Source organism: Chrysemys picta, unplaced genomic scaffold (assembly GCF_011386835.1).
Source record: "Chrysemys picta bellii isolate R12L10 unplaced genomic scaffold, ASM1138683v2 scaf235, whole genome shotgun sequence".
Classification (NCBI taxonomy): domain Eukaryota; kingdom Metazoa; phylum Chordata; order Testudines; family Emydidae; genus Chrysemys; species Chrysemys picta.
This window is the reverse complement of record NW_027052942.1, coordinates 1-25,254: the sequence shown is the minus strand read 5'-3', so window position 1 is coordinate 25,254 and position 25,254 is coordinate 1. Positions and strand designations below refer to the sequence as shown.

Sequence of the window (25,254 nt, the reverse complement as noted above, 5' to 3'; positions counted from 1 at the left end):
CTTGTTGATTTTAGACAAAACAGAGGAATTACCCCATATTTCCTTGTATTTGTTTCATAGGCAGCCCAGGTTTCAGTGGCTTCTACCTTATTAGTTAGAAAATTGCATTAATACAGATGCTTTCTGGCTTGCTTCCAGATTCAAAGCTATCCACAGCTTAAAAATTCTTATGTAAAAAGGGACACAATTAACTTTCCCAGACTTTTGATTGCCTTTTACTTCTAACTCCTGCTTTCAAACACCCAGTGATCTGAAAAGAGACAACACAACCTATATTGGTAGGTTTGCATTTCTTTTACCTCTGCTACAATATACACTGCACATGTTCTGGGGAAAATGCACATCCTATCCACAATTCAATTTCCACAACACTAGCCACATCAATTTCTACACAAGGTGTAACTGTTTCTTTTGTGCTTACAAAATCTCCATGCACCCCTAGTAAAGTGACAGCTCGACCACACAGAGCCAGGGGCACTGTCCTTCTCTCTCTTTTTACCAGATCTTTTATCTGCTATTTTGTTACCCAAAAACAAATTCAAATCTTTATTCTTTCCTGAACACTGGGTAAAAGCCATTTATTTAACATATAATTCAAAGGGCTATCCTTAGAGGGTTTTACCAGAGACCCACCCATCTGCCTGCTGATACTCTAACAGAGAATTACACAGAGAACAGAGGGAATTATGGCCTAATAGGATCCTATTACAGGAATTTCTACTAATACTGACCGCTACAGGGGACGGGACAGAAGGATCCCAATTCAACCTCAGAGCTTCATTGCACGCGATGGCTTCCACTCTGAGGAATTACAAATGAGAGGCTCAGTTCCATCCACACACCTAACACCTAAATGTATAAGACAGAAATTCATTAACCGGAGTCGCCAGTAACTGTCACCAAAATATCGGGTCCACCTAGCTGAGAGCCAATAACAGCCAGACAGGGATAAGGAAGAGTTGCTTTATTCAGCAGAAGAAAGGAGAGCCTTGCACCTTGGTACAAAGACTCTGTCTTACACACATTTTACCGTTTCAATTATTATCCTGGGGATTTGAAATCCCCATGCTTATAATTACTTACTCCTTTCCTTCCACTATGCCCTCAAAGTTTCCAACCTGTTCTCCAATCTCTCTATCTATTGCCTGCCCGCTTGGGCCCGATCCTGCTTTTCTCGCTGAACCGTCCCTTCCATGGGCACCAGCTTTTTCACTACCAATTTAGATAGGAGGGTGGGCTTCTCAACTAGCCCCCACCCTTCCTGGTCTCTTCTCTTAAACATTCTTACTCACAAGGCTACCCGAGTCCTCCCTCGTGAGGCTTGCCACTTGGGCAAAACGCATGACCCATTGGCGTTTAACTATTCAATTTTCTCTTGTGGCAAACACACTGCTCTTACAGCATATGCAAACACAAATGGTTAAATTCTGACAAGTCCCTGAAGGACCGGTACTTGCTTAGCCAGTGCTTCCTTTTCTGCCTGGAAGTCCTGTCTCAAGGCTTGCAACTTGCCCTGGGCGTAGGTTTGAGTTGCTGCCTGGTTCATGATCTATGCTCTTAATTGCTCAATTCTAGTTATCAAGTACACAACTCTTCTCTTTTCTCCAACTTCTCTATTGCCCAGTCCTGCTACGACTGGGGTAGATCCACCTGACACCCTTCCCGGTCAGCCGGGGTGGAAAGAGGAATGCTAAATCCCTCTCCGGTTCTCAGACTTACTGCAGCTGAGAGTAGGCACACTTTCATACTCACACACGTACGTCCAGACTGGCCACGTCTGTGTATAATGTTCAGAGAAGGTGCTGTGCAATCTCCAACTTGCTTCCTCTCTTGGGAGGGCAGTTCTTTTACACCCTGAGGTCTCCTGGGGCGTCTTTTCAGTGATTCCAGTAAAGGCCGTCTGCCTGTGGCTTCTTCAGCGTCCCCAAACCACGCCGGCTCCAGGGTCGCAAAGGCAGACTGTTGGATCTCACTGGACAGTTAAGCTTTGCAAATGTAATCTCAGCACTGTAACTTGTATTGCCTTTGGTTTGACTATGTCTATATTTTTTCACAGTCAGCTGGGGCCGAAAGCAGTTTTTCTTTGTACTTAGCCTGGTCTGCATTGATTCTTGACCTTGAACGCAGATTAACTTTCTCTTTATCTCTGGACCAAGCTGAATTTCAAATTAACCCGTTCCTTTCCTCAATAGACAAATTGCTCCCATTGTGTGTCAGAGGCTTTTTTTGTGATTAAAAGCTCCTCTGAGATGTATGATCTTATCTAGATTGAAGGTAGCTTCTAGTGGGCATTGTTTAGACGAATTTTCACGCGTGTAATGATTCCAATTCTCTAAATACCTGCAGGTTTTAGTACCATAATGTACGTACATGAAATAAGCTGGGGTACCCTTAGTGGGTGAGAGGGAATCCTTAGACTGTCCCCCACCCATTTTCCAATCACACACACAGGGAGGAGGATGCCCTGTCCGCGCTAGCGGCACATAAACTAAGGATCTCTCCCTACAGGGTATTCACACAGGAGAGACTAACAAGGATGGCCACGACCCTCCTACACCTCCCTTCAGCAAAGAGCGTCGGCTAGTCTCAGAGAGACGGCGCCGCTTACTCTGTTGCATCCAGTGAGATGATCAGACTGTCAGTGGCTCACACGGAGAGGAAAAGGGGAGGGAAGATGGGTTCACACACTCCTAGACCCAGGTAGCCTCCTCGCCGGACGATGCCAGGCCGAGTTAGCCCACCGTGGGTCGGATCTCCTAAAAGATCCTCTAGTTACCGGGCTTGCGTTAGAGTATTTCTGGTCACGAGCCAAAAGGCTTCGCAGAGTACTCTGGGCGTCTTCCGGTAACACTCAATTCACACTGGTGTACACACACACACACACACACACACACACCAAGGCCTTATTCCGGGTACTATTCCCAAGTACCTCCAGGTACTATTCCCAAGTACCTCGATGCATCACTCGAGGCGGTAAAAACCCCTCCTGAGGCGGTAACAACCCCTCAACACCGGTGCATACCTATGCACCTCGCATATGCATACAGGGGGCGGCAACAATTCCCCTAAGCCGCTCAGCATCTGACCTTGCTGCACAGTCAATAAGTTCGGATGGCGTGAGCCCAACAGGGACAGACGGCCCCACGGACAGTCCTCCTCCGACACCCCAATAGAGATTTCAAAAGGTCTCCTACCTCTATTGTGGCGCCATGGGGTTCAAAGGGGAACGATCCGTAGCAGCTGCCGGTGCCTCTGCGGGCGTTGCCATCCCGGACGAGCCCCCAAATTGTCGGAGAAAAACAGAGTTCTCACTATTTGTTTAGGTATAGCAAGTCAGATGCTTTATTAACTCTCACAATTGCGCAGAGGGAGAGAGCTAAGCAGGTCTCTCAACAGATAAACAATTACAGCAAGCATTTATACCTTTTGTTACAGACAATAATGAGCAACAGTTGCATTTTGTTTATACATAGGTCATTCTGATATCTTGTTTTGCTCACTAATGTAGACTCTTAGTCTACATTCCATATTATCTACACAAGGTCGCAGCAACTTCTCACACAGTTCTTTCCCACTTGCCTCACACATTCCTCGCTTCTACAAATCTCGCGTTATTAGGGTTACAGTTAGCCTAACTCTTGCTAACTAACTGTCATGCATTGCATCCCCTTCCTGTCAGTTCTTTCTCTGCTTCCACACCTCCTAGACACTCACTCCACCACACCCTTCCCCCTTCCCTGGCCGCACTCACCAGCCCTGCTGGGAGGTCTCTGGCTCCTAGGGTGAGAGCAGCAAGGGGAGTCTCCAGTGGTGAGCGGGAGCCGGTTCACGGGAACCGGTTGTTAAATTTAGAAGCCCTTTTAGAACCAGTTGTCCTGCGCGGGACCGGTTCTAAAAGGGCTTCTAAATTTAACAACCGGTAAGTTGAAGTGACCAGGACCGTAGCTGGGGGGGGAGCAGAGGGAGCGGCTGCTCCCCCTGAGCACATTATCCAAAAATGGCGCCTTAGGAGCCGACCCCATGGGTGCTCCAGCTCTCCACCCCGCTCCCCGGCCCCAGCTCACCTCCGCTCCGCCTCCGCCTCTGAACACTCTGCCCCGCTTCTCCCCCTCCCCCCCCGCTTCCCGCGATCAGCTGCTCGCGCGGGAAGCCTGGGAGGGCAGAGAAGCAAGTGGCGGCTTCGCGCTCAAGCCCAGGGAGGCGGAGGCGGAGCGGAGGTGAGCTGGGGTGGGGGGAGCCGTCCGCACCACAGCAGGTAACCCGGGGGGAGGGGCGCGCAGGGGAACCGCTCCCCGCCCCAGCTCACCTCCGCTCCGCCTCCCTGGGCCTGAGCGCGAAGCCGCTGCTTGCTTCTCAGCCCTCCCAGGCTTCCTGCGCGAACAGCTGATTCACGGGAAGCGGGGGGGCTGCAAGCTCAGACTGACTCGGTGCTCCAGGCACTGCGCAGTGGCAGTGTGGCCTGGCTCCAGCCGAGCGGCGCGGCTGTAGCACCGCCAGCCACCTCCAGGCAGCGCGGTAAGGGAGCAGGGACGGGATGTTGGATAGAGGGCAGGGGAGTTCAGGGAGGTGGGGGGGTGGATAGGCGTCGGGGCGGTCAGATGGCAGGGAACAGGGGGATTGAATGGGGGCAAGGGTCCCGGGGGGCAGTCAGGAAGGAGCAGGGGTTGGATGGGGTGGTGGGAGGCAGTCAGGGGCAGGGGTTCCAAGGGTGGTCAGGGGACAGGGAGAAGGGGTGTTTGGATGGGGAATCAGGAGAGGAGTTGGATGGGGCAGCGGAGGGCAGTCAGGGGACAGGGAAGGGGGTGGATGGGGCAGGGGTCCCGGGGTGGGCATCAAGGAACGCGGGGGGTTGGATGGGGCAGGAGTCCCGGGGGGGGTGGGCCAAAAAGCGCTCAGGACGGGGGCGGTGGCTGAGCCCTGTGTCCCGCTGGGGGGGGGGGGGAGCGAGCGCTCCGTGCCCGTGTCCCGCTTGGGGCAGTGGGGAGGGGCAGCAACGCGCGCGGGCTCCGTGTCCCGCTTGGGGTCGGTGGGGGGGGGCGGGTGGAGGCGCGGCGGCGCACGAGGGCTCCATCCCCGTGCCCGTGTCCCGCATTGCTGGCTCCTGTCGGCGGGCAGGCACGCCACCAGGAGCTGCCCCAGGAAGCGCCGCCACGCCAGCCTCGGGACTTTGTGTGCGTGGGGTTTAGAATCCCCCCGCGGGCCGCACAGTGAGCCCCCACACGCCGCATGCGGCCCGCGGGCCGTATGTTGTGCAGGCCTGGTCTTGTGGCATACTCGCGACATGTCTGAAAAGCATAAAATGCCATCTGCGGACAATGGCCCCAGTAGTCTGTAGACCGGAGCGACCATAAACATCTGCTTTACAAATGAAGTCCTTCCACTCTATGCCCAATATACAACGTTGGCATTTTATGTGGAAAGCCTCCAGCTTTGCCCACTCTGAGTGGTGCAGTCCCAATGTTTCGCAACCGTACAGCAGTACAGAGAGGATACAGCTCGATTAGATCCTGAACTTGGTTGTCGTGCCGAGATGATGTTGATTCCGTATTCATTGTAAACGACCCATAGCAGCGGCTGCAGTGCCACACTCAGGCACCTAAATAAATGGCCTGACCTTTCTCAAATGCTGAATACCAAGAACTTCTCACTCGAATCTGCCGAAGCCGTGGCTGTTCAGCTCCTCTGAAAATCAGTCCACTCGTCTAGATGCCTGAATATGAATGTTAGTGCCAGACTTTGGACAGTGACATAGGAAGACATTGGCCTGAGCCTATGCATGGACTCTCATCCTACAATCCAGCCCCTCAACAGATACATCCCAGCTTCTGACTGTGAACCATTCAGCTACAATGGGGAGGCCTAGATGCTGTAAGTGAATTAACATGTAATGATAGATAGACAGATAGATAGATAGTATAAGCTATTCTTTCTACCATCTGCCGTACAGATTTGCTCTGTAGAGCTTGCTGTCCCTGTTACTCATGGGTATTTATGTTGCAGAGCCCCACATGAGAGAGGGAAGGATTTCAGGCCCAAGGCCCAAGTGGGGCAGGAAGAAGCACACGCTCACCTCAGTTGCCTTCTTTGCTGAGGTAAGTTTTGTTGACTTGTTGAACTGAGATTGCAGAGCGTTGCTCAGTCCCATATTCTCACAACTGGCAGTGCCCCATATGTATGTCTGGGGCACCTTGCATCCTCATTTCTTGACCTGTAAGTGGGCTGGCCTGGGGTTTATGTAAAAGGCAGGGATTGTGTTGAAACCATAATCATCCAGATACTTCTGAGGAAATCCCTCTGGAACAGTGGAAATAGTGCAGCATTTGGCCATCAGTCCCTCGGTAATTTCCCAGATTGTGACTGCATTTGATTTCCCGTGAGACGTCTTGAAAACTGCTCTCTTTGTTGAGAGGCTGAACCTCTGAAAGTTCGCCCTGGAGAATGTAAGCATTGACAGGAGAGCCGTTGTGTTGATTCCCTAGGGCGCACTGTCCAGCACGCCGGCAGACAGACCCAGATCAGAAGGCCTGGACTTGGTACGTGAACGTAAGTAATATCCTTAGGTTAGTGCAGTGAGGAAGCAGAGGTCCCAGGGTGTGGGTCAAGGAGATGGCAATGGGGACGCAGAGGCCCTGTCATGGCACCAATGGGGTCTAATTTGTACTGTGTGCTTTGGTCATCCACTGTGTGATCATCCTCTTCTGTAATGGGCGCCATCGGCCTGTTGTAATGGCTCCAACACCACCCTCCTCCCAGCCTCAGGAGAGGGAGGTGTTCCCAAGGGAGAGGGGGCATGGCTGCGGCATCCCCGAGGCTTCTCTGCTTTATGCTGGGGGCTGGCCCAGTGACCAGATGGCTTCCAAGTTGGTGGGGGTGGTGCACAAAAGCGGCTTTCAGGCACATTCCCACGCAGCTGCCAGGATCTGCACTGAGCCTAGGATCTGCAGAACCATATCACAGGCTGGGCCTCAAGGCTGGCAGGTTGGCAGATGCTGCACTGAGCAGCAGAGTTACTCTGTATCCTGAGTCAGGAAGCTTTTCTGCTGCTTCGCTGATCAGAGGAGCCTGGTAGTTAAATGAGGCAGGAAGATACACTTGGTTAATGCAAAGACACAGATGGAGCCCTGGAAGCCCGTATTTCCTGGTGGTTAGTCAAAGAAGATCAGGCCAGGGCAATATGACTTGACAGTCCTCAGCAAGGACTCATCAGAGAGACCCTCAGATGTAAAGAGGGAGGAGGTGGGGGATATTGGGTACAAACTCCCCAGATCCAGTTCCTTAGTCCGGGATCTGAGTGAGGGTGAGACCAGCCCGTCAGTCAAAGGAAATAGTGGACAGTGAGATGGTTATAGGCTAAGCCTAGAGACGCAGGAATGAGTCCAACCCCTCTTTGTTCATAGTAGCCTGATCCAAACAAAGCTCACGGAAGTCAGTCTCTCTGTTGTCTTTAATGGGCTTTGGCCCAGGCCCATGGAGAAGAGAATGTGTTCTTTGAGCCCTACAAAGGACAGAGCAGAGACCATTTCCGTCATTAATAGTGTGATGATTTAGCTGGAATAAAGCTAATCCAGGGTTCCCCTTTCTCTGCTGTTGCTAAACTTCTTTTTTCCTTGTTGATCCCCCAACACACGAACTGCTGGGCACCGCCAAATTCCACAAAGAGGAGAAAAGAGGGAGGAGCAGCATCCGCCTGCTAAAATTCATGGCTGAGGACGGACCAAATAACCTTTGACCCTGACTAGCTCATTATGCGTTCCACAGGGGACCCTTATTACATAACAGTACAGTGATTGGCCAGCCCCAGGCTGGCAGGATAAACCCAGAGCACAGCAACCTCTGTCCTCATGACTGAAATGGGCTAGTGCCACTAGACTGGGCCATGCCTCCTTCACCTCTATTACGCAGCAGTAAGGGTGTGAATCACAGCAAGGAGATCAAAGCTCTGTAGAGTTAGAGACAAGCTCTCTCCTCGCCACCTTTCATATGGCAATTCTCACCCCTCCCCCACCCCCACCCTCACCCCTCCCCCCACCCTCCCACACACACACACACATTTACAGAGGAGACTGTAGACAAAATACAGCAAAGTGCAAAATAACTGGTCCCTGGACTGTGGGAGGAGAGTTATGGGCAGGGAGTGAGGGAGCTGACAGCAAGGAGAAGGCTCCGGGGGAGTGTGGTCACGGTGATCAGCGAGCCTATGGGAGTTATTCACATTCTCAGGAGGCCAGGACAATTGCTTAAAAGTAAGACAGGAAAGCTGGAGGCAAGACCACGCTAACCATGAAAGCAGGTTTGCCTGGCACGGGAACAGTCCAGCTCGCAGCGTAGTTCTCCTACAGTCGCTCTGGACTGACTCTGGCTCTTGTCCCCACTGAGTCTCCCACCCCAGCCACCATGCACACATGAGCCCAGGGCGATTCTGAGGAGATCCCTATTTTCTGAACAACGGCTTCAGGAAGGACCTGGCTGGCTGGGAAAGCGCAGAGCACTACAGAGCCGGCTGGGCCCTTCATTTTTTTTCAGCCTGTCAGCATATTGGATTCAGACTAATTCTCAGGCTGAACTCTATTTAGAACAGGTACCTTTGTTCCTTCCTGTGGTAACGTCACTCCGCTTTGGGGGAGAATAAGGACAGAGGCCTATTAGAGATCTGTAGAAAGCCCATCTGGGAGACAGATTCTTCCACAGCTGCTTCTGTGAGATTCTGACAGCTTCCTCTGAACCATCGGGTGCTGGCTGCTGTCAGAGATGGGGTCCTAGACTGGGTGGAACTCAAGTTTTGATTCAGTCTGCTAATGGCTATAGCTAGTCCTTCACTAGTCAGTACCAGGCTCCAAGAACCAGCTCCTCGGATGGTGCAAATTGGCTTAGCGCTATGGACGGCAATGGAGCTCTGCAAATTCCCACCAGCTGAGGATCTTTAGCCCTGCAGCATCAGTGACTCAGGACACTGGAGTGTGTTGGCTGAGGCTTTGAAATGATCATGGCAGTGAGAGATGGGCTCAGACTGGAAACCCCAAACCCAGCACTGGTGGACTTGGGGACGCTGAGATCTGGATCCGGAGCCAGAGCTGAATGATGTGGCTTGGGGCAGTCGCTGATTACAATAACCCCTGGTGTGTAGCTAGGCTGTGTGCACTGCACACTGGGTTCCCAACTGCAGGATTTGACTAGTAGCCTTTTAAAAAAAAAGTTTTGAGGTGCAGAAGGACAAGGAAAAATGTGACACCCTGTCCCAGACCCTGAGCTATTTCTGTAGTACAGGGGTCCCTTTACGAACACAGCAGCCATCTCCATACAGCAGCCAACAAAAAAAAAAGCTTCCATGATCCTTAAATCCTGACCCTGTCCCTCTTCCATCCTGCGCTGTCCTTTATTACACAAACGCCTTGTCTACATTTACGTCCGCACGTAGGGTGCGTGTAGCTACACATGAAAGGCTGTGGTAGGGAGGGCAGCCAGGCTCAGCTTGGGGAGCTGCCGGTGCCATTCCGCACTGCCCCCCCCCCCCAGAGCCTTTCCCCACTGGAATCTTTCACTGCTGTGGGGAAAGGCTCTGGCAGCGGGGAAGGGGCAGGACTCTACCCTACTAAATATAGCAGCGTAGACACGAGAGGCCCTGCATGGGCATGTAGGGTGCGTAGCCATAGGGTTCAAGTGTCCCTTTACTTGCCTTAGCCAGGCCTCACCGTCTACACTGCTGTTACACCCGTGCTAGCAGGGTCAAAATAGCCCCAAATGTAGACCTACCCAAAGCAACCACCTCTGTTCCTGGAGTCCTAATTGACTGCGCTTGAAGAGGCTTGGGGATTGCAAAGGAAGGCAGGGTCCAAGTTAACACCCTAGCCCAGCAGCAGCCCCTCTGGTGGGAATTCGTCCTGGGCTCACTGCAAGGAAACAGTTCCCCCTTAGTTAGGACTTTGTATTGTTCTTCCAAAAAAGTAAGGCAGAAACTAGTCATGTAAGCCACTCACCACAGGGTGGCGCTGATGCTCTGCCTCCCCTACAAAAACAACAAGGAGTCTGGTGGCACCTTAAAGACTAACAGATTTATTTGGGCATAAGCTTTCGTGAGTAAAAACCTCACTTCTTCGGATGCAACTCAGGTTTTTACTCACGAAAGCTTATGCCCAAATAAATCTGTTAGTCTTTAAGGTGCCACCAGACTCCTTGTTGTTTTTGTAGATACAGACTAACACGGCTACCCCCTGATACCTGCCTCCCCTACGTTTTTCTCCTCTTAGGTTCCTTTGCAGCGAATCAGATTATGTCCGGTCTCTGTGCCCATTGATGCAGTCTGAGTAGCAGGAGCCCTTCAGCCCCACGGTGACATGGGCTGTTATGTGTTTGAATGATTAATCCTTCCTCTTCCTATTCCAGGCCAGAAGGGCTGAGGTGCTGTTTCCCGAGGAGCTGTTCCAGGACTAGCGAGGTAAGCAGAGACACAGGCCGTGCACTACAGCTCAAGGTACACCCAGGAGCGCCGCCAGCGTTTTTGCTGCCCTAGGTGGCGGAAGGTCCCGCCCCCGAAATGCCGCCCCCGACAGGCGGCAGAAGGTCCCGCCCCCGAAATACCAACGACAACGGGGGCAGCCGAAGATCCGGCCGCCGCGGTCGCCGCCCCCCAAATGTTAGCGCCCAAGGCAACCGCCTAGGTTGCCTAATGGGTTGTGCCGGCCCTGGGTACACCCCTGTAACCCTAGAGGGGCAGGAAACGTGGTCCTTTCAGGTGGAAACGATGGTTGTTTTAATATGAGTGTCGAGTGTTTAGATGCAAGCTGGATGGCTAGAAACAGAGAGTTTGGAAGATCAATATATAGCTGAAGATCATTGCTTTTTTTGTGTTTTTTTCCCCTCTCATAGGAGCCTTTCCAAGCGTCACAGAAGTACGGGCCAGAGTTAACACGGCATTGTGTTGTTTGTTGCATAATAAAGCTGCTGCTGATTTCCAAGTGTGTGCGGCCAACTTTCCTCACTGTGCACTAGGCCGCGTGTAGCCATGTGACTGAGATGTCGGCCTTCTCTTTTCTGGGCACTGCACCTTTAATAGTAGAGGAATCTTGCTGGCTGCAAGCATCCTGGCTAGGGTTGCCAGGTGTCCGGTTTTCGACCGGAACACCCGCTCGAAAAGGGACCCTGGCGGCTCCGGTCAGCACTGCTGACTGGGCTGTCAAAAGTCCGGTTGGCGTGGGGCTGGCAGGCTCCCTACCTGGCTCCGCGCGTCTCCCCGCAAGCAGCGACATATCCCTCGGCTCCTAGATGGAGGGACGGCCGCAGCCCCATGCACAGCCCCCACCCCGAGGGCTGGCTCCGCATCTCCCATTGCCTGGGTGGAGACAGCGTGCAGAGCTGCCTGACTGCGCCTCCGCCTAGGAGCCAAGGGACATGTCGCCCTTTCCCTGGAACCGGCTGAGGTAAACACCACCCGGAGCCCGCACTCCAAAACCCCTCCTGCACCCCAACCCCCTGACCCAGCTCTGAGCCCCCTCCTGCACCCAAGCTTGGGGATTGGTCCTGCTTTGAGCAGGGGGTTGGACTAGATGACCTCCTGAGGTCTCTTCCAACCCTGATATTCTATGACTCTATGATTCCCTCCCAGAGTCTGCACCCCCCCAACACCCTACCCCAGCCCTGAGCCTCCCCTGCACCCCAAGCCCCTCATCCCCAGCCCCACCCCAGAGCCCGCACCCCAGGCCGGAGCCCTCACCTCCCCCCACCGCATTCCAACTGCCTGCCCCAGCACTGAACCCCTTCCCCCACCCGTCATCCCCTGCCCCACCCCAGAGCCCACACCCCCAGCTGGAGCCCTAACCTCCTCCCGCACCCCAACTCTCTGCCCCAGCCTGGATCCACCTCCCACACCCGGAACCCCTCATTTCTGGCCCCAGTCCAGAACCTGCACCCCCACCCCAAAGCCCATGTCCCCTCCCACACCCCAACCCTCTGCCTCAGCCCAGACCCCTCCCACACTCCGAACCTCTCATCCCTGGCCCCACCCCAGAGCCCACACCCCCAGCCGAAGCCCTCACCCCCTCCCACTCCCCAACCACCTGCCCCAGCCCGGTGAAAATGAAGGAGTGGAGTGAGGGTGGGGGAGAGCGAGCGACAGAGGGCGGGGGGAATGGAGTGAGCGGGGGTGGGGCCTCGGAGACGGGGCGGGGCAGGGCCTCGGTGATGGGGTGGCAATGGAACGTGCCTTGGAGAAGGGTTAGGGCAGGGGTGTTCGGTTTTGTGTGATTAGAAAGTCAGCAGCCCTAACGCTGACTTTCGGGGGCAGGGGGCAAAGCCGGGGGGCCTGCTGTAGTCTGATCAATGGTTGGAGTTCCAAGTGGTGCCTGTTGGCTCACAGTGGAGCAAGTTCAGCCTTTCCTTTCGAAAACTCAGCCGGGCATTTTGAAGGAGAATCTCAGCTTTCTTCTTCCTTTCTTTCAAGTGAGTCGCTCTAGATTTTATGGCTGTGGGTAAATATTTGAAAATGTGAACTCCAAAGGCTCAAAAACCAGAGAGCAAATCATTTATTGATTTATTAACCTCATGATTTGGGGGGACATGACATGATTTTTTAACATGGGGTGTTGGCCCTACTGCCTCTGCGTCTAACCCTTGGCAGGGGGAAAGGTACGTCCTCCTCGTGGGTTGCCAATTTAGGTTGGACGTATTCCTGAAGGTTTCATAACATGACATAATCCTTAATTAAAGATTAATCTTGAATTCATGGAGACATCAAGCCAATCCTGGAGGCTTGGCAACCCTACCTGCAGCACAAGCCACCTTCTCTCAAGAAGAAACACCTACAAGCGACGTCCCCCAGCTCTGCCCATTCTGTTTTCTTGCTCCATTTTATCATTCTGTCTTCATCACAAATCACCCTTTCCCCTGCCCTGTGGGTCATTCTATCTGTTCCTCTTCCTTGCGAGTCTCTCTCCCTCCATCTTTGTTCCTCGTTCTCTGGTCCCACCTGTTTCCTCCCTCCCTTGTTCTCTATCTCATCTTCTGCTTTGCCCACCCTTGATTCATCTCCTACCTAGAAATTTAGCCAGGAGAGTGGGGGTAACCCCCCAATTCTGGCAAAAAGTGGTGTGGGATCTTCAGCAACGACCCCTGATTGGGATCTCAGTTTTACGGCTCCTCCGGCAGGTGGTCCAGCAGCAGAGCGCCCCCTAGCCCCACTGGCTCAGTATTGACACAAAGGACCTCCAGCTCCTGCATTCCAAGCAGTGCAGGCTGGAAGATTCATAGTTGGCCAGGGGGAAATCAGACCAAATCTGAGTGACATTTGATGAAGAGGTAAACAATCATGAGTTAAAAGGTCTTGCAAAAACAAATCCTCAGGTGCCCGCAGATACTCCTACACATTGGCATTCTCTGACATCACGGCCTGCTCCTGTTCCTCCTCCTGGTCATGTGTAGATAAAAGCCTGAAACACTTGGAGAGCTTTAATTTTCTCTGCCCCATGCAGAGGTAACAGGATAAATGATCCACACCTCTGCTTACTTCTCTGTGGGGAAAACACACCTATTCTGTATTGCTCGAGCCACAGGGTGACTCATGGGAATGCAAACATTCTCACTGACCTCCCGAGAGCCACATCAAACACGGAGCCGTGGCAGGAAACAAACCTACCAGACTGTAGGTCACGGCAAGTTCGGCTCTGGACTGTATTTCACCTGCAAACTGTTAACAATACAGGCAGCTCCAGAGGGAGTGCCACCAAAACACCCCCGGTTCAGCTTTGTGTTGACAAGAGCAGCTAAGGACACGGACAGTAACAGACCCAGAGCTAGGTTCTTGACACCACTGGTTCCCTAAGGCATAGGTTTCTGGCCCTATGCCCAGTGCAATTCAAATCTGTTGTTGTTATTATTTATTTGGATTTCAGTAGGACCTAACGGCCCCAGTCCATTGTGCCAGGTGCTGTATATGTGTTTGTTATTTATATTACCATACGATTTAGGCACCCCAGTCATGGACTAGGCCCCATTGTGCCAGGTGCTGCACAAACACAACACAAAAGACAATCCCTGCCATGAAGAGCTGACAATCTATCAATGGGATCAATCTTCACACTGCACAGTCTCTTCACAAGCGCACAGTCAACCTGTGGAACTCCTTGCCAGAGGATGTTGTGAAGGCCAAAACTATAACAGGGTTCAAAAAAGAACTAGATAAATTCATGGAGGATTAGGGTTGCCACCCGGCCAGTTCGCATTCCGGCTTGTGTGTCCAGGTGCCATTTGACAAGACCTGATATCTGGGTTTTTTGGATCTGGAGTGGAAAAGGTGGATCAGAGGGTGTGGTCTGGGAGAGGGGTTTATCTCACGGTGACACTAACACTTTTGACTGACTGGCCAGGAAGTACCACCCCCTCATATCTGAGGACTTCCTGAAACAATCAGAAACACAGATGGACTGGGGCTGCAATTGCTCTCCAACAGTCCCACCTCTGGGACCCACTTCTGGGATTCACAGCATGGCAGTCAGCACGTCCCAGAGCACATGTGGTGTCCAGAGCCAGGGGGCTGGAATTCCACTCTTGCCCATCATAAATGCCAGCTGCCACGCTGCCGCTGGAGGGATTAGAAGCATTAGATCCCAGGCTGTGATTAGGTCACTGACGTTCCTTGGTACAGACTAACACCTTTCACCTGGGATTCGGGGCAGGACTGCTAAGGGCGCAGCCGCAGAATGCGCCTGGTCCAGTGAAGCTGCATGCAGAAAAGAGCATCTGAGTGGCAAGGAATGGCTTAACTGGGCAGGGTAAGGACGCGACAGGTGAAGCCTCTGGTATGGCACTCGAGGTGTATATGTTCTGTATGCGGCTCCTCCAATACATTACGGAAAGAAGAACCCCACGGACTAGACAGTGCCATATAGGCACAACCCTGCGCAGGGCAAATCCACTGCCCATAGGAGTATGAGGCCCAAAGCTTGCAGAGCTCCCCAGCCTGGGCACACGGCTGTGCCCCACAGGAGGGTGCAGGGTGCCCTCCCCTCTGCTGCTCACCAGCTTTGTCTCTCCACTCCAGTCCTTTCACCACGGTGGCCAGTGTCCACAAGGCTACTAGCCGGGAGCAGACCCTGCACCCTCCAGCAGGCCTGTTTCAGGACGGCATCAATGTGCATTAGGTACCTTTAATTCCCACCAGCGGGGTCTACACGGGCTGGCTAGAGTGCGACGTGCGAGTGCTGCACAACTCATACCCCCATAGAGCGGACTGTGGCGCCGTGTAGAGTCTCACGGGGTGGGGGTGGGGATAGGAGTCAGGGGACGGGAAACAGGGGGGGTTGGATAGGTGTGGGGTCCCAGGGGGCCTGTCAGGGGGCGGGAGTGTGGATAGGGGGCGGGGCAGTCAGGGGACTGGAAGCAGGGGGGTTGGATAGGGGGCAGGGGTCCCGGGAGGGGGCGGTCAGGGGACAAGGAGCAGGGGGGGTTGGATGGGTGGAGAGTTCTGAGGGGGGCAGTCAGGGGGTGGGAAGTGGGAGGGGGTGGATAGGGGGCGGGGGCCAGGCTGTTTGGGGAGGCACAGCCTTCCCTACCCAGCCCTCCTTATCATTTTGTAACCCCGATGTGGCCCTCGGGCCAAAAGGTTTGCCCACCCCTGGTGTAGCAGAACATCGTGGTGTGGTTATTAGTCATCACATGGCAACGCCCTCTCTCCTTCCCTCGCATCACTGGTACCCCATGTCCCAGCACTCAGGGGTCACAAGAGCCGAGGGACGACCGACAGAGGGGGCTCAGCGCCTGCATTCGATCAGTGACCGGACAAAGGAAGGAACTGCCGAGCCCAGGCAGAGGTGGGACGCAGACAGTAGAGAAAGGGGAGGATGTCATGCAGCCAGGGCTCCTGAGGACTTGTTCCCTCTGCTTCCCCTGCCCCAGAGCTCAGCACCATCTGCACCATGCGTCCAACGTGCATCCACCAGCATCAATGGGAATCTGTCCTTCTCCCAGGCTGGCTAACATTTCAGCTCATCCCTTACACGCAGACCAGAGACAATAAACACAGCTTGGGCTAACCATGCCCTGGCCTTGCAACAGCTGGTCAGCTCCCACTTAAAGGCTGGCTAAAGACATACTCTTTCCAAATAATCCATTTCACTGGATCCCATAAGTATTTAATGATGGTATTTTATTACAGATCACCTGGCGGGGCTGGCCCAAGGAGGCACTACAGGAATTCACAGGGCCTCATAATGCATTAACCAATGAGACGAATTACAGCATATTAAAGTCCATTTACAAATACAGCAGCAATGTCTATTATTAACGTAACAAGCCCCTAATAAGCAGCGACAGGTCAGTCCTGTTAGAAACAGGGGCAGGCAAACCCTGGATCTGGATTTTGCATTTGGCCAGGAGGTTCCAGCTGCAAACAGCAGCCCCATTGCTGGAGCAGGAGATTAGGCCTCAGTTTGCCCCTGACTCTGGTCCCATTGCCAAGGAAGGGAACCGAGCTGGCCCATAAGTTGTAAGCATGTGCAGGGCCCCCAAGCCGCTCTTATGCTTAAGGTCCTCTCTGATCAATGCACTCACAGGGAGACAGACCCATCCACAGCAAGTGTCACTAATTATACTAGTGAATGCCCCTGCCCCGCCTGTTTGCTGAGGTGACACATCACATCTCTTTTACAAAGCGAGACCCAGGCACAAAGAGGCACTTGCCGCAGGTCAGAGACAGGGCATGGCACCCAGGAGCACTATGGTAGCAACAGACCTTCTCCACATTGCCGTCACGGAGCTTAAACCAGGGTCAACGTCCTTTGTTTGTCTCGACCCAGCTGCCTTTAGAAGCACGTGTCCCACCCTGCCAAGGAACTGCCCCGCAGCAGTGCCGGTCAGATGGGCTCAGCTGAGCCCCCTTGGCGGTCTAAGGCACTCAAGAGATGAAGGAGCGAAGCAGGAGGGGAGCAGTAGGGGGTTGCCAGGGGAGATGATCCACTCCAGGAAGTTTCACACCATCTGCATAATGAAGAAGCTGGAGAAGCCCTGGCCCAGGGGTTCCTATTCTAGTTTGGTAGCAATATTATTGCTTCCTGCGGGCTGCTGGTTTGCACCGACCCTGCAGGGAGGGAGCATTTGCCACAGTACCAGCTAACCCCTAATCTCTTTTGAAAAGCTCCATGTAAAAGGTCACTTCTCCCTGGCCAGCCTTCAGAGATGGGCAGAAGAGACCTTGGTTTAACATCTCATCGGAAGCATGCCATCTCTAAGGGCTTGACTACATGGGGAAACTTACTGGCATAATCATACCTCTACAGTTATACCCGTGAGCCATTTTTAAAAGACTCGCGCTGGTGAAAGGGGTCATACGGCCCCTTCTGTAGATGGACGTTTGCTGCCCACAATAGAGGTAGCAGTAGAGCAACAATCCTTACACCATCCACCTGTAACCCCAGAACCAACTCGGCCCCGGACCTGCCGTGGCTGGGAGAGGGGCAGCCCAAACCCAGTCCCGGCTCAGACCTGCCGCGGCCGCGGGGGACACCTATCCCACGGCCCCAGCCCCGGAGCTGCGGCGGGGAGAGGCACCTCTCCCCACAGCCCAGGTGCTGCAGTGGGGAGAGAGAGCTGGGGGGAGTTCTCTCTCCACGCCGTAGCCCCGGAGCACCCTTCTGCACCCAAAACCCCTCATCCCCGGTCCCACCCCAGAGTCCACACCCCCAGATGGAGCCTCCATCTCCTGCACCCAACCCTCTGCCCCAGCCCTGAGCCCCTCATCCCTGGCCCCACCTCAGAGCCCGCACCCCCAACCCACAGCCCTCACGCCCCAGCATCCCAACCCTCTGCCCCAGCCCGTAGCCCTCTCCTACACTCCAAACCCCTCGGCCCCACCCCACCAGATGAATTTTGTTATGTGCACCTATATGAAGATGATGTGTCACACATCACCTCCATATTGGTGCACGTAACAAAATTCATTCCGCACATGGGTGGGAAAAATTAGAGGTAACACTGGCTCTGTGTATAGAACCAATTTGGAGTTTGTGCCTGGCTCATAACAGACTGAGGTTGGTACTCGAGCTCTTAAGACACTGCAGGACAGCTTGACACAGAGGCCACAGGCTCAAGCCCTGCTGCTGTTCACACGCTCGGGGTATCACGTGATAAGTGGTGGCCCTTACAGGAAGCTCAGCTGGGCAGAGCTCTCAGCTCAGGATGAGCGTCCCCAGAGGGGGAAGTCTCTTAGCTCAAAGCCAGAGGCAATGTCAGAATTCTCTGTGGTCCAGCCGCTAGAGGGAGAGAGCCACACTCAGTGGTTTGAGCATTACCCCCCTAAACCCAGGGTTGTGAGTTCAATCCTTGAGGGGGGCCACTTAGGGATTGGGGGCAAAAATCAGTATTTGGTCCTGCTAGTGAAGGCAGGGGGCTGGACTCAATGACCTTTCGAGGTCCCTTCCAGCTCTGTGAGATAGGTATATCTCCATATATTATTATATTACTAAGCAAGCATGGACTGATGACATACTCATGTGCCCCAGCCACACCCTAGAGGAACCACCAATCTCCCCACTGGGGGAAAGAGGACCAAGTTAGCCCCTGACTTCTTGGGGTGGTTGTTGTGGCCTAGACCAAGGCCAAGTTTATTTCATAGCTGGCTGAGTAAGGCATCAGATGGTAACAACCATCAGCCAACTCCCAACACAGGCTGGGTTTGAACTGCTGCCCTAGAGCTGGGAGAAGCTGCAATTCACGACCAATCCCACAAGCTAACGAGTTCCCAGCTACACCTCTCTGAAAGGACAACAAGGCTGTGTAGTGACAACAGGGCTGGTCCACCTGAGCTTCCTGCCCGGGCCAGACACTGGCTTCTGCAGCTCTCCCAACAAAGGAAAGGATAATTGTCCCTATTATTCAGGGTCCTGCCTGGGGGCGGAGTTAAATACCTGCCCATGTCTCTCATGAATGCAGCAATTGTTCTGTCAGAGGGTAAACTGATATCTTGGGTTGTCAACGGCTTAGTCACCTGCTAAGGAGCTGTATCTATACACTTGTCAGGCCTATTGTTGCAATCCCCTTTCTAATGCCTCAGTCAAAGTGAGGCCTGGTCTACACTACAGGGGTAGGTCACCGTAAGCTGCCTTGCGTCCACCGAGCTGTGGAAGTGTCTTCACTTAAATTCGGCTCCCGTTGATGTAAAGTGCCTCCCTACACCGATTTAGTAATGTCACCTCCCCGAGTGGTGTAGAGTCATGGTCAATGTCATTAGGTCGACACAGTGTCAGCGTAGAGCTGCCTAGGAAGGAGTACTGCGGAAAGGGATCTGGGCATCATAGTGGATCACAAGCTGAGTCAACAGTGTAGCACTGTTGCAAAAAAAGAAAACATCATTCTGGGATGTATTAGCATAAGTGTTGTAAGCAAGACACGAGAAGTAATTATTCCGCTCTGATTAGGCCTCAACTGGAGTATTGTGTCCAGTTCTGAGCACCACATTTCAGGGAGGATGTGGACAAATTGGAAAGAGTCCAGAGAAGAGGAACAAAAATTATGAAAGGTCTAGAAAACATGACCTATGACGGAAGATTGGAAAAATTGGGTTTGTTTAATCTGGAAAAGAGAAGACTGAAGCAATGGGCTTAAATTGCAGAAACGGCAGTTTAGGTTGGATATTAGGAAAAACTTCTTAACTGTCAGGGTGGTTAAGCAAATTGCCTAGTGAGGCTGTGGAATCTCCATCATTGGAGATTTTTAAGAGCAGGTTAGACAAACACCTGTCAGGAATGGTCTAGATAATTAGTCCTGCCACGAGTGCAGGGGATGGACTAGATGACCTCTCAAGGTCCCTTCCAGTTCTGTGATTCTTCAGGTCTTGGAAAAGTTTACGGGGAGAAATCATTAGCTGGTTGCAGGGTACAGGATAAAAACCCAATCGGATGTCCTGCTCTTCTTTGCATGGAACCATTTCAACTAAATGTTTGCTCGCTTCATCTTGAAAGCCCTTATTTCAGTGGATCTTGAATCTCCTACTTCATATGAACAGCCATAGTGGGCCAGACCAATGGTCTATCTAGCCCAGTGTCTTGCCTCTGACAGTGGCCAGTGCCAGGAATGAACAGAACAGGGCAATTATTGAGTGATCCATTCCCTGTTGTCCAGTCTCAGCTTCTGGCAGTTGGACGTTTAGGGACATCCAGAACATGGGGCTGCATCCCTGATCATCTTGGCTAATAGCCATTGATGGGCCTATCCTCCAGGAACTTCTTTAATTCTTTTTTTAACCCAATTATACTTTTGGCCTTTACAATGTCCCCTGGAGGGAAGGAAAGGGGCTTTCAGAGGATGGATCTACGAGAGAGTTGTGGGTCCCACTTGACATAAGTAATAAAACATGGGGGAAGCCTTATTTCTTGGGAGACAGGATTAGGGAGGTAAATGAATCAGCAGGCTGGAAACAGAACATCTGGACTAGCTAAGATAAGGGGGACACCCAGGAAACCATTTATAATGGGCAAGATAATGGATAAGCTAAGCCTGGAACATAAGATGGGGTACAGAGTAAGTTGTGCATGGACAGTGCACACTGTACAGAGATTGGTTTCTGGAAAGTGACCGTGCCAATCCCAAAATGTGTGATTCAACATACAGTAAATGCCATATAACGTGTAATTATATATAAAGGAAGAGATTTGCTATGTAACTTTGGATGTGTGGTACTCCCTATACACACCCCCTACGCTTGAGTCTGAACAACTCAGCCTAGCTGGGCCGTATGCCAAATAAAGGAACCAGAGTGACAAGACTGGAGTCAAACTGAGTTCTTGGGGAATCAAGGGGAAGAGGTCTCAGGGAAAACCCAACAAAGTGGTGCCATGACACAGATCCGCTCGTCTGGAGCAGGTAATGTATACACCCCTTAGAGTAAGGGTCGCGACCCAGGGTTAAAGGAAATGGCATTGGAAGGGTTTAAGGATTTAAACAAAGTTCGCACCACACTGGAAAAGGAGGTTAAATCTAAGGGACTCCCCAGAAGTATTACAGGGAAACTAGGATTGGGTGAAAAAAGGAACTCCAGAGAGTGGTACCGGAGAGGAAAAAAAGAATGCGTGGCAGAGCACAGCAGAGGTCTTCTGAAAGCCACAGAAATGTTCAAAAATTCTGGAAAGGGCAGGAGGAAAACAATGTCTATTATCTATTTACATAAATCCAAAGTAAAAAGCAGCTGCCCTTCCAGGACTATATTTAGAGAATACAGTTTTGCGGCAAAGTGTACGAAGTTAAAAAACGAGTGCAAAAAACAAACAATAAGCTTAGCGCCCCGAAAAAAAATGTCACTTTCAAAAATAAATCGTTAAAAAAAACCCTTAAAAGTTAAAAAAGGCTTTTGGACAAATAAACCCTGCTGAGTTGAGAGGGAATTAAACAGTTGGGGGTTGTGAAAATGTTGAAAAGGATGTTAAGGTGTTAAAGAAGAGAATGCTCGGTTTAATAATGAAACCCAGTTATGGCAGTAAAACTCTGTGCAGTCACATCCGGCGACACCCTTAGTAATAAAACCAATTATGCAACAGGGAGGTCAAGTGGTGACAACTACTACCACTATATGCTCTTTCCCCCGAAACACCTTTACAACCATTTTGAAGGAAATGGGCCCTTCCCGATGAATGTGTCTGGCAATAATTAATTGCGCCAGATGCTGCAGGCAGAGTGGCAATCTCATTTGAGTTTCTGGACTATAATAATTCAGTCAAAATCTCTAAAAAGAAAATAGGGATTTCAATATGGTTTCACTGCTTCCAGATATACTAGTGAAAATGTAACACAATCTGACATCAAAATATAATTAAGAGCAGCGCAAAGGGCATTAATCAGCTCAAACCACAGACTGTAAAAAGGGGAGAAAACACCTAGTCAGTGAAAAAAATACCGCCCATCCCAAAAAAATAAATGTAAGCGTAACAGTCAGGTTACTAATGCATCACTCCTTCCACTCTGCCAACAACGCCAGCCTGAAAAGTTTCTGCTACCACTGGCTGGAATTATTATTATTCTTTTTTTTTTTTTTGGCTGATTTTCAACCACATTACAGAGCTGGGCAAATTTTGGCGAAAATGAAAATGTTGATGAAAAATATTCAGCCCGATTCCAGCTGCTACTTTCTGCTCCTTCAAAACCTTCCTTAAGACCCACCCGCACTGCAATGCCTGTAAGAAGCATATGCGGGTTAATGGTAGATCCAGGAGGAGAACCCAGACTGTGAGTCAAGCAATCTGGGTTCTCCTCCGCTGCCACTAACCTGATATGGGACCTTAGGCAAGTAACTCCACCTATCCGTGCCTCTAGGACCACCTCTCGCTAAGTGTTTGTACACAGCCTGGCGCTAGGAGGCTGGTTGGATACTACGGCTATGTCAGGTGGTAACTGGGTTGTCAGCGTATGGAATGTAAGGTGAGGCTAGATGTAATTGTGCAGCTCTAAAATGCTGGACTCGAGCCACGGGAGCGGGGGGTTGTTATGAGAAACTGAATAACGATTGCTACAAAAAATGGGGTGGCTTTCCTGCAAACTCTGATTCTGCAGTGGGAAGAAATACCTGCATACCCTGTCCTGTTGCCAGCTCAGTGGCTGCCAGGAAGTCCCACCCTCTTTCAGACAGAGAACTGTAACCCCAGAGCCCTTATCATAATATATTTAAAACCTCCCATAAAATTCCAGGGCTGATCCTTCTAGCCTGGACTATGCTGGCAGAAATCAAGCATGGAATTCCACAGTGCCCCAGCTCCACGGGCAGGAGCAAGGAAGGAAGCCATAGTGGAGACAGGGCTCAGGCATTTTTCTCCCTGTATGATGTCTGCGGGTGTTAGACAGCAGAGTGGTTAGGAACAGCTGAGCCCTGCCCAGGGAAGCGCTTTCACCATTATTACCATCTATGGATCTACACCACCAGGGAACCGTGGGGTTTATTTTTGCCAACCCAGAGGCAGCCTCTGTTAAACTCTGCCTCAGTGATGACCCCACATCGGTCCTAGAGCTTCACTTCCGCAGGAGTTTGACAGAAACACCGGAAAGATCCACATCCTCCCCCATTCTCCCAGTGGAAATTCAATTTAGCATCTGTCCTCGTATGGTGATTTCCACTCCCCAAACCCTCGATTTAGGAGAGGTGGGTGGACTCGCCCTCCCGCTCCCGGGAGACGCTGTGTGTTGCCAATCCCCCTTGACGAACACATTTTACTGGAGGTCCTCACCACACAGGCAAGTGGTTCCCATCCCAGCTCACATGGCCGCTTTCTCCCCTCGCTTCCTTTCCTGCTGGTGTCTAGCCATAGTTCCTTTCCACCACCCTCCTCTAGCAGAGGGGACCAGCAGGGCACCAGCAGGTGGCTCTCTCCCAGATTGCTGCTGAGGGCTAGACCTTGCAAGGACTTGCGACATTTGGATTTTTAACACTCCCAAACATCACAGGGGTTTGAAGGCTGGGATTTTGGTTAAACCACTCGCTAATGCATGTGATGTCAGGCTTTACATGTACGTGAGCATTTAATCATTGAAATACACAGTTCATTTCAAGGGGTAGCGACCCACATAGGGGTAGGTACCTGCACAATCACCTTCAGTAACCCACAAGTCAGTCTTTGTCCCCTGCAGCAAAAGGACAGGGGCTGGGGCACAGGGATGTGGGTTGGGAGGGATTTGGGGACAGGGGTGAGGGGGACAGGTGAGGGACCCTGGGTCAAGGAGTAGGTAGTAGGTGATGTCTGAAGACAGGTGGTAAGGGCTCTTTGGGGGAATGTGCAGGGGGTTTGGAGGTCCCCTGGGACAGGGGATAGGAGCTCCATGGGGAAAGTGTGGGGGGAGAGTCAGGGCCTCCTGGGACAGTGGGGGGGGGATCGGGGATCCCCTGGGGAAGGAGGGAGAGTCAAATATCCCCTGGGACACCAGATGGGGGCTCCCTGGGGAAGGTGAATGGAGGCTCGGGGTGGGGGGGGTCCCGTAGGACTTGGTATGGGGGCTCCCTGGGAAAGATGAATGGCGGTTTGGGGTTCCCTGGGTGGGTCAGGGGTCCCCGGGGCAGTGGATTGAGGATCCCTGGGGGTGGGATCAGGGGTCCCCAGGGAACGGGAAGGGGGAGCCCTGGGGGAGATCGGGGGTCCCCGGGGCAGGGCATGGGGGCTCCCTAGGGGGGGAATTCGGGGGGTCTCCAGGGAGGGGCTTCAGAGCTCCCTGGGGAAGACCCGGGGATCCTGTGGCACCTCTCGAGCCCCCGGGCCGTGGCAGGGGCAGTGAGCCCTGGCTCCCCGCAGCGCCGTCCCGCTCCCCGCCCGCACTCACCCGCCGCTCGCTCCCTGCCGGCTGTGGCTGCAGCACGTGGGGGCCGTGCTCGGAGCCGCTGCCCCTGTCCCAGCCCCGCCCCGCCCAGGCTGGGAGGGGAGCACAGCGCAGCGTCCCCCGGCTGCGGCCATCAGCACCGCCAGTCCCGGGGCAGGGCCACCTGCTGCTGCTGCCCCACACTGCCGCCGGGGGGAGCCTCTGCCCCAGCTTGGGGCCCGGGGCCCCTCTCCCCTGATCGAGAGGATAAATACGTATGGCAACATTGTATGTAAAGTTATAAAGATTCTACTGTATGACTTTACTGAGACATGCTCCAAGTTTAGAAAAGCAGGCACAAACCAGTTCCTCAGAGACAAAAGGCAAACTGATGCCTCAGCCAAGTATCAGCATAATCAAATGGACTATCGCCTGGGTAAGTGTCCATTTTGTGGCAGGAAGAAGGGTGTGAGCAAGAAATTTACATCTTGGCAATAGGAACAGCTGGAGATTCCCATGCAAACAGGCTGGCTGCCACCAGAACCCCAACTGGAGATGATTCTCAGAGGAGGAAGAGGCATAAAAATGAGGAACAGAGGCCCCAAATCACCCCTCTCCTCCCTTTCTCTCTACCCATGACACCCATGACTAATGGACAAGAAAAGGAATGGAACATTGGATTGGGGGAGGGGTCCAACACTGCAAAAGAACATGTGGTGAGAGACTTTTGTTTTGAATTCACTTTGCTTGTTAAGTTAGGTATTTGTTCGTGTTTTATCTTTTATTTATTTGTAACCAATTCTGATTTTTTATGTCTCATTACTTGTAATCACTTAAAATATTTCTTTCTGTAGTTATTAACATTATTTTATCTAAACATGTGTGTGTTTGAAGTGTGTGGGAAGCTCCATTTGAGATACCAAGGTATGTGCATATTGTTTTCTATTAATGAAATGATGGACTTTCTATGAGCTTGTATTGTTCAGGAAGATACTGGGCAGTACA

At 52.3% G+C, this 25,254-nt stretch overlaps 1 long non-coding RNA gene across 1 annotated transcript; it reads left to right on the top strand.

Annotated features, from left to right (window-relative positions):
* Nucleotides 1-5,246: 5,246 nt before the first annotated feature.
* LOC135978386 (uncharacterized) lies at nt 5,247-7,417 on the top strand. Its single transcript, XR_010595788.1, has 3 exons — nt 5,247-5,868; nt 6,001-6,092; nt 6,480-7,417. It is a non-coding gene; the product is annotated as an uncharacterized LOC135978386 (long non-coding RNA).
* Nucleotides 7,418-25,254: the final 17,837 nt, after the last annotated feature.